The sequence below is a fragment of the Alligator sinensis genome, unplaced genomic scaffold (genome assembly GCF_000455745.1).
Source record: "Alligator sinensis unplaced genomic scaffold, ASM45574v1 scaffold342_1, whole genome shotgun sequence".
NCBI classification, from domain to species: domain Eukaryota; kingdom Metazoa; phylum Chordata; order Crocodylia; family Alligatoridae; genus Alligator; species Alligator sinensis.
In genome coordinates, this window is record NW_005842126.1 from 2,156,135 (window position 1) to 2,172,759 (window position 16,625).

Genomic DNA, 16,625 nt, shown 5'->3' on the forward strand with positions numbered 1-16,625 from the left:
CAGGAAAGAGTCCTGGGGTCAGATGACCCGAGCCAGGTAGTTGTCCAATCTCCTCTTAAATACCTCCAAGGAAGGTGTCAGCACCACCCCCCTTGGAAGCATATTCCATATTTTGGCAGCCCTCACTAAAGAATTTTTTCCTGATGTCCAATCTAAATTTGCTCTCCTTCAGTTTATGGCCATTGTTTCTAGTTACCCTGATGGGCACCCTGGTAAACATGTTATCCTCTATTTCCTGCTGTGTCACCCGCTGATGAGTTTGTAGATGGCCACAAGATCACCTCTCAGCCTTCTCATGCAGCTCTTAGGTCCCTTGATCAGTCCTTGTAGGGTTTTTTCTGTATGCCTTTAACCAGATGGGCGGTCCTCCTCTGAACCCTCTCCAGGTTATCTACATCCCTCCTGAAGTGCAGCTTCCAAAACTGAACACAGTACTTCAGCTGCGGCCTGACCAATGCTGTATAGAGGGGAAGTATCACCTCCCTAGACCTCTTTGTGATGCATTACTTATGCAAGAAAGAGTGTTATCTTTACTTGTTATCTCATCACACTGTTGACTCATGTTCCTTTTACAGTTGACTACGACTCCGAGATCCCTTTCCGCAGTTGTGCTACTTAGAATGATACTTCCCAGGCTATAGGAGTGTTGATTCTTCCTCCCTAGCTGCAACACATGGCACTTAGCTTTGTTAAACTGCATTCTATTCTGTTCTGCCTACTTCCCCAGCCTGTCAAAATCCACCTGGATTCACTCCCTGCCCTCTAGTTTGTTTACCTCCCCCCATAGTTTGGTGTCATCTGCAAACTTGGACAGGGTGCTTTCTATTCCCTCATCCAAGTTACTAGTAAAGATATTGAACAGTACCAGTCTCAGGACAAAGCTTTGGGGGACTCTGCTGCCCACATTTCTCCAGGTAGAAACTGACCCATCCACCACCACTCTGGGTACATCCCATAAGCCAAATTTCTACCCACTGGACTATGTAATAATATACATTGCAACTGTTTAGTTTATTTATAAGAATTGGGTGTGACACTGTGTCAGAGGCCTTTTAAAATATAAGTAAATAACATCTACCTCTATTCCTTCAGTCAAGCATTTTGTGACCCGTCATAAAAAGAAACCAGGTTAGCTGGGCAGAATCTGTCTACTATGAACCCATGCTGGTTGCCCCTTTAGCATTATTTTAACCACTGGTCCCCCACAAATGTGATTCTTAATGATTTTCTCAAAGGTCTTGCCAAGGATAGAGGTGAGGCCAACCGGCCTATAGTTACCTGGTTCCTCCTTCCTCCCCTTCTTGAAAATAGGGACCACAATGGCCCTTTTCCAATCTTCCGGGACCTGTCCTGAGTGCCATGAGTGCTCAAACAGTTGCGCCAGTGGATCCTCTATGACTCCAGTTAATTCCCTAAGTACCCTGGGTTGAAGATCATTAGGGCCTGTTGACTTCAATACATCCAACCCCTCCAGGTGCCCCTTTACTAGGTCAGCGCTAACAGTTGGTGTGTTGGTATCTATCTTGCACTTGCCTAAAGTCCCATTGGGATGCATAGTTATATCTGTGTCCAGGAACACAGATGCAAAGAAATAATTTAGGAGCTCCGCTTTGGCCATCCTATCTGTTACCAGTTGCCCTAGTCCATCTTGAAAGGGCCCTATGTTTCCCTGCATTTCCTTTTTGCTTCCTATGTATTGAAAGAATGACTTTTTGTTATCCTTAACTTTTGCTGCGAGCTCAAGATCCATTTCCTCTTTGGCTCTCCTCACTGCTTCCCTGCAAGCTCGAGCCAAGCAGGTATACTCCTCCTTGGTGGCTGCCCCTTGCCTCCACAGCCTGTAGGCCTCTCTTTTCCTTGCCAGGCTCTCCTAGATTTCCCTGCAACCAAGAGGGTTTCTTTGCTCTTTTGCCCCCCTTTATGTGTACTGGGATGGTCCCTTTCTATGCCTGCAGGATCAGTCCCTTGAGAAATGCCTACCATTCCTGGACTCACCTGAGTGGTGACTGTCTGATTCACCTAACTCTGGACTAACTCTGCCCTGGCCCCTCACCAGGCCTCTGTGCCCCTTCCTGGGCCAACACTCTGCCGCTCCCTTTGGGGCCTGGAGCCAAATGTCCCCTTGGACTCAGCCGTGTCCTCATAAGCTTAGCTGGTCTTACAACTCTGCCCTTTCCCTCACAGGGCTTGGGGTTCCCCTCCTTACAGTCTCAGGTGCTTCCTAAAACATGCCTGGCCCAACTCACCTGGATTATCTACCCCTATAGTCTCAGGCGCTTCAAGAAACTTACCTGGCTGAACTGCCACTAGAAACTCTCAACCCACCAAATGGTGGGGCTAGGGTTTAGGCACCCTGACCCACCCTACATCAGAGAGGTTCTCAGTTGTGGTATTTATGTGGGGGCTGCCATACCACTGGCAGTCGCACCAGGCCTTCCTATCCTGGCAGCATGCAGTCTTAGGTTTTGCCCAGGACCAGGAGCCTCCAAGCCTTCTCCATAACTCCTGCCCTTACCTCCAGGTGTTCCGGGAGCAACTCAGCCTGATGTTGCTTCCTTGGCTGCTCACCCAGACTGCTGCCTTTCTGGCCTATGTTTGTAAATGGCTGCCACAATCAGCCACCTGGTGACTGCCTGCTCCAGCCCTTAAAGTGACAGATCACTAAAGCTGCTATGTCACACCAAGTCAGTCTTGGCAGATTAATTTAAACTACATAGATTGAACTAATAAGCAAGTGAACAGACATTCACATTTGATTCTAGAAATGCAGCCACATGCCTGTGGTGGCCCAGGCCAAAAGCCAGGGGGCACTAAAATACACCTCCCTGCTGGGCTGGAGCAGACAGTTTGGGCCAAGGCTAGCCCACCCACCCTAGGAGGGGGAGTTTTTAGGGGGCGTGCAAAGCACCCTGGGATGCTGGGGGGACTGTGAGTTAACTTGAATCTGGAGGGGATCTGGGACAGAAGTTCAATAAACTGATTTAATCTAAATCAGTGAAATTTGATTTTTATTAGGAAATGTTTAGGATTGTGAATCCAAAAAAGCTGACAAAGCTGGTAGGGAAATACATCGTGCCCGAGCGAGGGACTAACAATAGAAGGATGGGGGTGAGGAGGGTAACACAACTAGGTTACAGGAGATACAATGTTAGCCAACTAAGCCCGGGGGGAGGAGGGGAAGGGGAAGGAGAAGGAGGGGGTTTGCGACACTGAGAGAAAAAGAAGATAGATGCACACAAACCCATTACAATGGTCCACAATGGTGGAAGAAGTGGTTCGAAGAAAAAGTGTCTCAGTCCATATAGTCTCATCGCGGGGGGTCCTCTTCGGGTGAAGCAGGGTCATTCGTAGTTGAAGAATCCTCTCGAAGTGAAGGTCCATCTGGTGCAGAGGTGGGATTCAGGCGGTCCCCTCTGGGTCCGGTCCGGCAGCGGTTCGTCTGGTGGGGTCGGTGTACTGGCGGTGGCCCGTGATGTGTTCCACGTAGATGTCACGGGACCAGCGGATGGTGTTGGACACCATGAGGCAGCACATGAGCTTGGCATAGCGGCGGGAGACGTGGCAGGCACGCAGGACGCTCTCGTTGCTGGGGTCCCAGGCTCCAAGCGTTCCCACGATGAGCGCGTCGACCATCACGTCGTAGCCATGGCCCCTCAGGATGTCGGCCAGCGGGGCATACTTCTCCCTTCTTGCGAGCCCGGGCGTTGGTGAAGGCTTGGCGCCGGTTCTCAAACGCCCACGATCACAACGTTCTTGGCCTCCTCGTTGGTGATGACAATGTCGGGACGCATCTGGCCCTCGCAGTCCGGGACAGTGTGGTTCACGGAGACCTCCCCCGCTGCGGCTGGGATGGCCCTCACCAGGCGGTCCTGGACAGCGTTGTGGCGGAGCTGCCAGGTTTAATTTTAAACCTGTTTTGGCCATTTTGAAAGCAGTTTCTATGCATGGAACTAGGCTAAGGAGAGAAATTACACATAAATTGGTATAAGTGATTAGAAACCAGTTCAGATCTGTAATGCAACAGAAGTTCATTGCACGTAAACCACTTTCAAAATGGCCCAAACTGGTTTAACATAAACCTGGATGGGTGTAGTATCAGACTTAACTGATTTAGAGTAAATCAGTTTATTGAACTTTTGTTCCAGATCCCCTGCAGATTCAAGTTAACTCATGGTATCCCAACATCCCAGGATGCTTTCTTTGCATCTCCCCCACACATTCCTCACTCACAGGGTGGGCCAGCTAGCCTTGGCCCAAGCTGTCTGCTACAGCTGAGCAGTGAGGTGTGCTCTAGCAGCCCCCAGCTTCTGGCCTGAGCCACTGTAAGCATGTGGCTGCATTTCTGGAATCAAAAGTGAACATCTGTCCACTTGCTTATTGGTTCAATCTATGCAGCTTAGATTAACCCGTGAAGATTGAATCAATTCAGTCTCAGGCATTTTGAAGATTGATTGATTCACCTGTTGTGTTACAGATTTGAACCAGTTTCCGATCGCTTATATTGGTTTATTTAATTACTGGTGTAATTTCTGTCCCTATCCGTAATGGCTGACATTATATCCCTACTTTTTTTTTTTAAAGAAAATGAAAAAAAGGTATTGTGTTATAAAATTAGTGACTTTACCTTCAATTTTCATGCGACTATCAGCAGTCATGAAATAGTTAAATAGCATTCATATCATTCTGAGAAGTTACTGTATTACAATGAGCTTTCTTAGCTAGTTTTCAAAAACTGTTCCTCAAACTAATGAAGTGAACACTAAACTATTAATCACACATTTGTGAAAGTTGTTCAATTATCTGATCACTGAATCTTCAGTTTCTTCCTCAGAAGATCTGCTGCCAATGCTAATGCAGCTGTGTTGTGGGGAGTACATATATTTTGGAACTATTTATATAGAAGATAGTGTAGAAAAACAAAAACAAAGCCGTATGTACATTTTTGATAACTATAGAATCAAATCACGTTAGCAGAGGAAATTGGTACCGTTTGTAATACACGTCTGCCTACAACTCCATATCCCATCATTTTATAATGTTGTTGTGGGAACCAGTTATAATGCCCTGTGAGAATTCACAGCACCATATGTACTGAAGATGAGAAGAACTTCTAATGGTGAAATAAATTGGAAATGCTTAGATAAGCTATATTTAGGGGCAGGACCTTTCTTTGAGAGAACAGAAGTCCTTTTCTTCCTGTGCAATCTGTGCTAACCCCTGTGCTTGCTGACTGTTTGGACTGCTTGCTCAAAGGTGGCAGGAAACAGACTACACTGGCCCATGTGAAGCAAGCATGCTGTGACCAAGGCAGTATGTCTGTGCAGTGGGCTACTCATTTATCCATCTTCCACAGTAAATGCCATGGTGTGGCTATGTGCATTTCCAGTAGCTTGTTCTAAATAAGTTTGACATGCATTTGAGTGTGTTCTCTTTTCCTTGTATCATTGAAACAAGGTAAAAAAATAAAGGGGTAATCTGTTTTCACTGTTTAGATTAGGGGTGGGCAAAATGGTGGATCCAGCTGGCAGATGGACTCCATTTCCCAACAACCCTTGCCCACGCTGCAGCTGGTTTCCATGGAGACCCCAGGAGTGGCGGGGCCATGACAGCATGGCACTTAGGTTTCCATGGAGGCTGGCCCCAGCAGCACTGGCAGGGCCCACAATTAGGTAGGGAGCTGCTCTGAGGCTGGGGCCAGGGTACTGCGGCAGTGACGCTGTGGTCTGGAGCAAGACAGAGCTACGATCTACTGCCTGCATGCCCCTGCCCAGGGCATGTGGCAGTGGATCGCAGGTCTGCCCCAGCTCTGGACCACACTATCGCCACTGCAAGATCCTGGCCCTGGAGCAGCTCCCCACCTAGATGTGCACTGAAAACCCTGGCCCCACGTTGTTGTGGCCCTGTTGCTTCTGGGGTCTCCATGAAAAATGACTGCAGTGACATGGGCAGGGGCTTCTGGGAAATGGAGTCTGCCAGTCAGATTTTGCCTGCTCCCTGTTTTAGATCCTTATATACCTCAGCCAAATCCCAGTAAAATGATTCTTTTTTCTAAGATAGTGTCTCTTTGTAATTTGTCATAATCTGTACCATATTCTATTAGAGCATCTCAAAATCATTATTACAAGTTATATTTGGTTGAGGCTTTTTTACAGATTGTTTTTTACTTAAACTGTTAAAGTGAATATTGTCTACCTGTCTCTCTAATTATTTTCCTAATGGCTAATAGAATTTCAGATGTTAAATTAATGTTTCTTGTTAAATTTATTAAAATAGTCATCTCTGAAGAAAATGAAGCCCAGTCTCATAATATCTTTATTTCAGAGAGAGAATAACTTCAAATTTAATAAGCAATTCTAAGCTACAATTAACCCCACTCTCTGATTTGTTGAATTTCTGCTGAAAGCTGAAGTGTGTTTAGATTAGGCTCTATTCCCCAGAAGAATTTGCAGTTTGGGTCTCATGCTGCTTTTGTATGTCTACCCTGCAGATTGCAGTGTAGCATAGAGATACCCAAGCAAGCTTTAAGCAAGTGATTCACAGCCAGGGTATTGAAGCGCACCTTAGGGTTCTTTGGGATCCTTTAATTGTGCTGTAGGGTGTTAAGCAATGAACAATGTCAGGTGTGCAAACACGAGTCACAAGACAAATGGAGAGATAGCAAATAGGAATCCATAGTGTTAAAAACATTCTGATCTGTTGTGAACTGTCTCATGTCTTTGCAGCACAAAAAAGAGATTGTGTTAGTTTTTATTCTTTTGTTTTGACTTTGGAAAAATAAGAGTTATTGAGGTTTTCTGAGAAATGCCTTGCACCTAAAAAGGTTGAGAAACACTCCTCTTTAATCAAAGCTTTCAGAAACAGCCTACCTGTGATGGTGTGAAGTTCCCTGTGGGCTAATTTATTATGAGAGAACTGATACCGAGCTTCATACAGCCTGCTATGGCTAGACGGCTTATAATACAGGGGTGGGCGATTATTTTGACTGGCGGGCCACTTAACGAATTTTGGTGAGCTATTGTGGGCCTCACAAACAAAATCCTTTAGAAAATATCATTTTAATAAATTATAGATAAAAAAACCAAATCACATAATAAAAATCAAACGTCTATTAAAACATATATTAATTTTATTTCAAAAAATAATTTTTGTCCTGATAATTTACTACTCAAATTGTTTTTTGAGTAGTAGATAATAGAGGCAATTGCATAATCACCCCAAACGCTCTTACTCTTGTACATTGTGTGGGGTGGGGTGTAGTGGGATGGATGTGCATGTTGGGGGGTCTCCCTGCACTCTAGGTTCCAGGAACTAGCTGAGGGAGGGGCAGGGGGCATGTGCAGCAGAGCTCGCCTGGGTGGTGTGGTGTAGGTGCAGTCTGCTTCCCCCCACCCCCATGCACCTCCCACCATCCAACTTGTGGCTGCCCCCATGGCACTCCATGTGGGTCCGACCCCCATTAACTCCTGCCCTGGGCAGCCTGCACTGTGCTCCCGCCAATGGCCCCAGCCCTGGTTACTGTGCACATCTTCCTGGTGGGGCTGCTGTCGGTGTGGCTGCAGCCACCCACATACTGTTTGGCTCCCCACACTTCTAGCAGCTCCTACTCCTGTCCCTGCTGTGCTACTCTGAGCAGCAGGGAGTGCCAGGAAGTGATGGTGGCCATAGGGATGCATACTGAGCACACAACCAGCCAGGCAGCTCCTGCCTCAGTGCACAGGGCTCCAGCTCTCAGCTGCCATCCACCCACTTGGCCACCCACAGGTGGCTGCTTATTGCACTGGGCAGACAGAGTGGGTGGAAAGTAGTTGGTTGCTGGAGCTCCGCATGCTGGGGCAGGAGCTACTTGGCTGCAGCATCTCTCCCACCCGCCTCCCTCTCACCTGGCATGGTGTGTGCCCTGTGCGACCCCATGGTGGCTGCCACTTCCCCATGCTACCTGGTGCCCAGAGCAGCACAGCAGGGGCAGGAGATGCTGCTTGAGGCAGGGGCAGTTGAGCAGTACCTGGGTGACAGCAGCCCCACTGGGAAGCTGTGCACACAGCCTGGGGCCAGGGCCATGGATGGACATGGGTGGGAGTGCAGCACGGGCTGCCTCAGGCAGGAGTGGGCAGGGCTCAGACCCATGTGGAGCACTACAAGGGTAGCCATGGGCTGGATCCAATCAATTGGCAGGCCAGATCCACACCTGTTTTAGTACCTGATCTAGCTCATTTGATGCTAGATGAGGTGTCCCCATACTATTGTGTACTACAGTTTGCAGTGTAGACACACCCTTAAGTGGGCTTTTTAAAAGTACTCCAATTGGTATCTAATATGAGTTTATAAGCCACAGAATCAGTCTTCCTTTTTGAAAGTTTTGGCCTGTGTTGAATGGTCAATTAAAATGTTCACACTACTTTGATTTAATGTTTAAAAATGTTACATGGCATTTCATTCTTAACCCTGAAATCATTTTCCTTTGAAACGAGAGAGATTTTTATATTACTGAGAAGAATTTTAAAGTAAAACAAATATAAGCTTAGACCTGCACATGCTTAATTTTAAGTACAGTAATAGAAGTCAGTTAGGCAAAGCCTTGGCTGGAATGATTGAGCTGGGGATGGTCCTGCTTTGAGTAGGGAGTTGAACATGGTTACCTCCTGAGGTCACTTCCAGCCCTAATTTTCTATGATTCTAGGATTATTCATGTGAATAAAGTGAGGTACTACTGCTTAAGTATGTTTTAAGATCAGAGCTATTCTAGCTTTTTTTTCCCTTCAAATATGATAACGTAACAGCTTTTATAATTTTGTACATAATGTAATTTAACCAAAAATTGCACTAGCACTGATTTTCAAATTAGTTTTACAGAGCATCAATTTAGGATCATAGGAAAGTAGGGCTAGGAGGGATCTGCTCCAGCCCATTGCTCAATGCACTACCATCTTTGACTAAACCATCCTAGACAAGTATGTGTCTAACCTGCTCTTGAAGTTTTCCAGATATGGAGATTCCACAGCCCCTCTAGGTTGATCACACTTTGGATTATGTGCTTCTCTCCTTTTCACCAGATCTTTGAAGAAAGCATATACATGCTCTGTACAAACAAAATAAGCTTGTATACGTTCTCTACAAACAGTAGTATTTTAAAGCTAGTAGCTAGGGACTAACTGGCTAAGCAGCAGCTCTGGAGGAAAGGACCTGGGAGTTACAGTGAATAATAAGCTGAATATGAGTTAGCAGTGTGCCCTTGTTGCATAGAAGGCTAATGGCACATTGAGTTGCATTAGTAGAAGCATATCCAGCAAAGCAAGGGAAGTAATTCCCCCCACCTCATATTCAGCACTTGTGAGGCCACATCAAGAGGACTGTGTCCAGTTTTGGGCCCCCCACTACAGAAGGCACGTGGATAAATTGGAGAGAGTTCGGCAGAGGGCAGCGAAAATGGGTAGGGGGCTGGGGCACATGACTTATGAGGAGAGGCTGGGGAAACTGGGTTTATTTAGACTGGCGGACAGAGAGACTGAGAGGGGATTTAATAGCAGCCTTCAACCACCTGAGAGGTGATTCCAAAGAGGATGGAGCTAGACTGTTCTCAGTAGTAGCAGATGACAGAACAAGGAGCAATGGTCTCAAGGTGCAGCAAGGGAAGATCAGGAAAAATATTTGAAAGAATTTTCTCACTAGGAGGGTAGTAAAGCACTGGAATAGGCTTCCCAGAAAGATTGTGGAATCTCCATCCTTGGAGATTTTTAAGACCCAGCTGGACAGAGCTGTGACTGGGATGATAGTTGGGGATGGTCCTGCATTAGCAGGGGGTTGGACTAGACCTCCTGAGGTCTTCCAAACCTAATTTTCTATGATTCTGTATTGAAATCAAACAACACTCAAGTGTGTTGGAGTTTACAGATACATACTAGGGCTGTGCAAAACAGCAGCGTTCTGCTTTGACTTCTGTTTCAGCGTTTCAACAGAACAGTGTTTCGCTTCATGTTTCATTTAATTTGAAAGCACTGTTCCATTTCGTTTTGTCGAAATAGTTTCGCTGTTTCAACATTTTGCCCATAGGCTATAATAGGGAGGCACGAAACAGCCTATAATTTTGTCATTTCTTCCCTGATTTGGATGAAACTTCCCCCCAGAGGAGTCCGGCAGAGCCCCCACAGCCATCCCGTGGGTGCGGGCGAGCCCCTTATCTGCCTGCCAGATGCCTAGAGGCTGGTGCTGCCACCTGGGGCTCGCAGCTCCGTGGAACTCAGCCCAGTGGTGGGAGGCAGAGCGCAGCCCCGGCTCTGCCCACCTCCTGCCACCGGGCTGAGCTCCGTGGGGCTGGCAGAGCCGATCGGAGCTTTGCCCAGTGGCAGGGGGTGAGGATAGCCACATGGGGCTGCGGAGCCGCTCAGAGTGCAGCCCTGGCTCTCCCCAGCCTCTCCACTGCCTTGCCTGACTGGCTGCTTTGAAATTCAAAATGTTTTGAATCTTTCAAAACTTTTCACCTGGCCTCATTTCATTTTGGGGCTGTTTCAAATCACTTCATTTCATTTCTATTTTGCTGTTTTGAGCTTGAAACAAGTCGAACAGCGTCAAAACAAAACAGGCGATGAAGCTTTGCACAGCCCTAATACATATTATGTTGTTTCATAAAGTAGAGGAATTTTTTTCTTTAGCTTTTAATGTTTTAAGATGGGGGTGTCAAACTCAACTGGGGCGTCAGGCTGAATGGGGACTTACAGAGCTCCTTGCTGCCCAGATCCAGCCTGCAGCATGAGGGCTGCCACAGGGATCACTGTGGGGATCAAGGGGTGTGGTAGCAGTGGCAGGTCTTGTAGAGCAAGTCCAGGTGCAGAGGTAGAAAGCCAAGGTCACTGCCAATGGCCATGCCCATTTTCATGGATTTATTTTGGTGGGGCACCCTCGTGTTTCTGGCTGAGGGGTCCCAGTGGCCCTCCCCCTCACTGCTGATTGGTTGAAAGGGCTGTTTGTCATATGGCCCCACCTGTTGCCGCTGATTAACTGAGGGCTGTTTGTCATGCAGCCCCACCTCTCGCTGCTGATCGGTGGAGAGGGATAGGACTGCATGACAGGCAGCCCTTTCAGTCAGTCAGCTGTGAAGGGGTGGGGGTGGCAGCCATCATGGCTCTTCCACTTCGTGCTGGCAGCCGCCCCCTCTCCCACCTTCCTCTCCCTCCACCCCCCCGAACGGCTGCAGTGGCTATGAGGGCAACTAGCTCCCACTGGGGAGCCAGCATTTTGTGGGAGGAGGCTGCCTGTGCCAAGTGGCTATTTCCATGGCTTGGTCTACCCCAGCACTGCCTTCAAAGTCATCTTGCTTATGCCTAAACTGGATATTAACCTCTAACTCTACATCTATTCAAGACTGCATGACACAGCTAGAGGGTGTTTGTATAGTATCTAGCTATCAAAGTATCTCTGAAACCTCAAACAAAAGCTGCTACTATGAAACAAATTAGTCATAAAATAATTACATGTCAAATGTTTTTATGTCGATGTACTTGGCTATATGTAAAGATGTGCAGTGCTGAAGAATGAAATTGTGTATTTATACAAGCAAGAGATTATCTTTCTAACCTGAAATGAATTGATAGCTAATTCCATAGAACTGTTTTATTTTAAGTCAGTTTGCTGAATCGACAAAAACTGCTGGCAACAGAAAGCTCCATCTTTGCCCAGAAAATATTTCACAAAAGGTCAGGTTTATAAAACACTGGGAAACAATATGAGTTAAACATCTTTCTGTGGCCATTGAAATTCCATTAAACAATATTCCAAAGCCTATTTAAAGCCTTGTAATTTAGCCAAAGTTATCCCAGAGGACCATTTATATCAGGTGCAATTTTTTAGGCATAGCCTTGGTTTAACTTTTGCATCTTTCAAAGCCTACTCACTAATGGCAACCTCCCTAGTCCTCCTTTTAGTGATATAAAACATAACATTAAGTAAAAACATATTGCAGCACATATGGAATTGTGCCTACACTTTTTAAAAGGTAAGAGTAAAGAACTCTCATAGATATAAATGGTTCCCAAAACATAAAATTAAGCATAATACAGTAAATTTTGAAAAACCACTACCACTGAAATAATTTATGACATAAAAACAGTACCACGCTAAAAGTTGTAATATTCAGCTTTCATCAAAAGCCTTTACAATTAGGTTTTCATCCTTTAGCCAATGATTGTTTTAGCATATTTCACAATGCTATGTACTATGTCTACCGCTAGCTGTCTTATAGAAATCTGTTTACATACCATGCTTTTGCAAGGCTGAGCACCAGGAAAATATACTGAGAGTAGGGAACTACTCCATTTCTCACATTGCAAAATTTGTGGAAATGGGCATAAACAAGATGACTTTGAAGGCAGTGCTGGGGTAGACCAAGCCATGTAAATAGTCACTTGGATTTCCCATGCAGCTGGATCCAGTAGCAAATCTAATATATTGATATAAGGAGCTCCCACCGTGTCCTGCCCCATTTAGTGAAATGCTTGACTTTACCCAAAGCTTTTGAAAGTCACTCTTATCAATGCATTACATAGGAAGGCGACTAGCTTATAGTACATACACATTGAATGACTGAATAAATGACTGTGGTGTGGTCACTGTGGTGGCAAGGGGAAAGTGCGTACTGCTGAAGACTACCTATGTCTGCAGGCTGGATCCAGTGGTTCGGCTGGCCATAGGCTTCCGACATCTGACTTAATCTATAAGGTGCCACCCTGCCCTGTCTCTTGCCTAAATTCAAACTAAAATGGCTAACCACCTCTCTCTCAAATATTTATTAAATATATGGTAGATATTGTTATTGATTTCAAAAGAGAATTTCCCTGTGGGTTTTTGTAATCTTAATTTTTTACTGTTGTTTTAAGTAGCAGTGCATCAATATATCGGTCCATATTGGATTAGCACTTATAAAAGGAAAATTGACATTATCGGCAGTTGACTTTTTTGGCTGGTGTGGTCAATAATGTCACCGATAAATGCTGCATGCATGTGCACAGTCTCAGCATGCATGTGGCCAGGAATGTAGCCAGACAGCTTGGAGAGCAGCATCTGGCCAGCAAGTCTGTGGCGGGGGGATGGGGTAGAAGGAAAGGGGCAGATTGGGGCCCCCATAGTGAGGTAGGGAGTGGGGCAGCGGCAGGCACTGCCCAGCCAGGGTAGGGTGGGGCACAGGAGGGAACCATGGGCAGCTCATCCAGCGTGTGGGATGGGGGGGTACCCTGCTACTGTGTGCACACCCAAGGGAGGCATGTGGGGCATGTACTGGGCTGCCCACTGTGGGCTTGGGGCCAGGGGCTACACTCTTCTGTTCCTGGTGGTGGGGGCTGGGCCAGGGCTGCGCTCTGGGCAGCCGGGGGCAGGGTGGGCAGCAGTGCTGGGAGGTGGGGATACGGAGTAGGCTACAGCCACCCTAAAATTCGGCATAGCCACCCCATACCCCCCACTCAGCGCTGCTGCTGCCCGCCTCATCCTTGCCCACCTTTGCCCCCAGCCCCAGCTCAGTCCCCCTGCTGGGAAGAGGCCACAACCCCAAGCCTACAACAGGCAACCTGCCCTCACCCCACACACAAATCCGGGGGGCACATGCCTCCCATGTCTCCACCAGGGGTGTGCTCAGAGGCAGGGAGCCGCCCCCCTTTTGTGCCCCCTGGATGAGCCACCTGTGGCTCTGCCCTACCCTGCCCTGGCTGGGCAGTGCCTGCCCTTGCCCCCAGCCCCACTCCCTTGCTTACCATGGGGGCCTCGATCTGCCCCCCCTCCCATGCTCCTTCCCTCCCCTTCCCTCCCACTCCTTTCCATCCCTATAGACGTACTGGCTGGACGCTGGTCTTCAAGATGCCTGGCTTCATATCGGCTATCAGATTGGTATCGGCCGATATGACTGGTTAATAATCACCCATTGGTATCAGCCAAAAAAGTCTTTATCAGTGCACCCCTAGTTTTAAGTTTGCTTTTTAAAGTATGGCTATTACTTCAGCTTGCCATACTTCCAGTGTTGTATCTATTCCAATTGGGTCAGTCTTAGAATATTCTATAGTACTTGGGATAGTGTTGTACTATCTTTTAGTAATAATCGCCTGGGAATCTCATGTAAATGTTATTTAAAGGATGGCATGAAGAAAGCTCACAAAAAAGAGACTGCTTATACGCCTATCGACACATTGGGGAACTTCACCTTTTTGTCAGTTTAATTGTAGTGCTGCCTGGAAGTAATTGTCTTTTTTTTTTTTTTTAAAGGGGGAGGGAGAAAAGGGAAAAAAGTCTTCAGATACACAATAGGGTGGTAGTGAACACTACAAGTATTTTTCTTCCCGTGTGGTTAGCAAAGATGCTGTCTCTGAAGTCTATTATCTCATCACACTTTTTTTCTTCTTCCTTTTCCCCCATCTGGCTGATTATATTATTATTTTGGTTTATTTTCAAACTGCTGTGTTAGAGATCCATGACTTCTCAGGCTATAGCTTTAACTGTTGGTGTCAAAGCTGGAGCTACAGTAGTGCTGAAAAAGGCTTGTAAGTTTTTCATGGTGGACAATGTTTTGTTGAATTCATTTAGGAGGTGAGTCACCTCAGGACCTGGTGTCTGTAGTAAACTCATGTTTCAAATTGTTGTGGTCTTAATTTTATCATGGACAAGGCTGAATTTCAGTGATTTAAATTCTTGCATTCTGTTTGTATACAATTCTGTCCTGTAAGGAAAATTGAGATCCTTTTGTAATCCATTACAGTTCTATTCAGTAGACTGACATAACATAAAGGGGTTGATTTCTTTTTCAGTATAGTGTGTTAATTGACCAAAGGTAATTAAAATGCAGCTTTATCATTGGCTTCAGCTATACTAAGATGGGGAGGGGAGGTACACTTCACTCAGAATTTTGTAAAAAGGCTAACTAGCATGTACAATGCTCTTCAGTAGAAATTCAAAAGCAACTTTTCATCTTTACTTTTCTGTGCTTTTGGCTACAACAGCAGCTAAGGTGCATGGTAGTTTGTTCTGTTGAGGTTGTTAAAATTCTTTCTGCATTGTCTTTGGTGTCCTATAAATGCTTAAGTCTTGGCTGCTGCCTCTGCTAATGCACAAAACACTTAGTCCAAGATAAATATTTTGGTACCAGCTTGTCATTTATCAGACTTATATGGGGCAGCAGGACAAATTCATTTTTCATGCCCTCATGTAATGTTTACTAATTGTCCTTAAAGAAAAAAAGGTATATTTACATTCCTTCAGTAATGATTATAGGCAATGACTTCAAGGTAGTGAACCACCAAAGACTTCTGTGCAACAGAAGTATGGATATACAGAACCATTACCCTATAACAAAGCAAGGAAAATCAGTTTTAAAGGGAGAAAAACATGGATTTTTCACTAGTTTACTGTTTACTGAATGCTAGAATTGCTTTCAGACTTCATTGGAGAAAAGTGAATGATGTGTATAATTATGCTGTTCCTAACCAAGAGTTTCCCTAGTAATGTTGGTTGCCAAATAGTTAATGGGTATTTGCTTTCTTGATAGCTTATTTTCTTGGATAAAAAATCTTTTCAATCATTTGTCATCCAAATGTGTTGGATATTGTGACATTGGAATATTAATGGTTCACTTTTACATGAATCGCATGCTAAACTTACATATTGGAATAGATTAACCAGCTTTACTGCCAGTTCCTTAAGTACACCATAGTAGTTTATCAACGATTTTCATATCGGTACTTCATTACAATACTTTTTTGGTGACTTTGGTTCAAGACTATAAATCATTTACAGTCCAGAAAATAATTGAATACAGATGAGTCTTCTCAACTGACTTGGAGTTCCTTCTGGTTTTTAAGTTCCCAAAAACTATATTCATCCAAGATGGGCAGTGAAACTTAATTTATTTTGTTCTTTCTTTTTATATATGTTTTTCAAATTGTTTTTCTTTGACATTTTCTACAGAATTACTGAAGTTCCACACAGATATATTCTTCAGTTATTTATCAGCACTTAACATCAGTAAAGAGGGAGTTTCCTTTTCAGCCACTTTTTTTGTTGTGATTTCAGTTTAAAATTTATTTATGAAGTGTACATAAATATCCTTATTTTTATTAATATAACTGCAATTTGATAAATGTTAACCTCTGAATTGAGGTATAAATAAGAAATGATGCCGTGCAAGTAGACGGGTACCAGATTTCTAAAAAGATTAATTTTGCTATGCAATAGAAAATGGACTAAAGAAAATGGACTTGGAAGGAGGAGAGAAATAAAACATAGTTTCCAGGTATTCCTCCACTGACATCTCAGCTTTGGATATTTTTGTTCTGTGCGGGCCGGGAGCGGTCTGAGGCCCTCGGGGGCGCGCGGCGGGCTGTGGCCAGCAGCCCTGGCACATGGGTCAGGGAATGCAGGCCGGCGGACTAGAATTAGGCACGGATGCGTAGTGGTTGATTAAAGATTATTTTACTTACACCATAGATGGTCGCAGTGCAGGCAGGAAAAACTTGCTTGCGTTGCAGTTACAGACAGACACGTGGAGTTTGCTAGGCTCCACAACACGAACTCGAACAAGACCTGCAGAAAACTCGAGCCTCTTGAAATAACTCGGACAGAGCTCTGGATACACACACACACACACACACACACACACA

General features: G+C 45.4%; 1 protein-coding gene across 3 annotated transcripts in view; it reads left to right on the top strand.

Moving 5' to 3' along the window:
• CDKAL1 (CDK5 regulatory subunit associated protein 1 like 1) overlaps positions 1-16,625 on the top strand; it is a 463,104-nt gene that overhangs the window by 320,550 nt on the left and 125,929 nt on the right. The gene's annotated exons all lie outside the window — the stretch shown is intronic.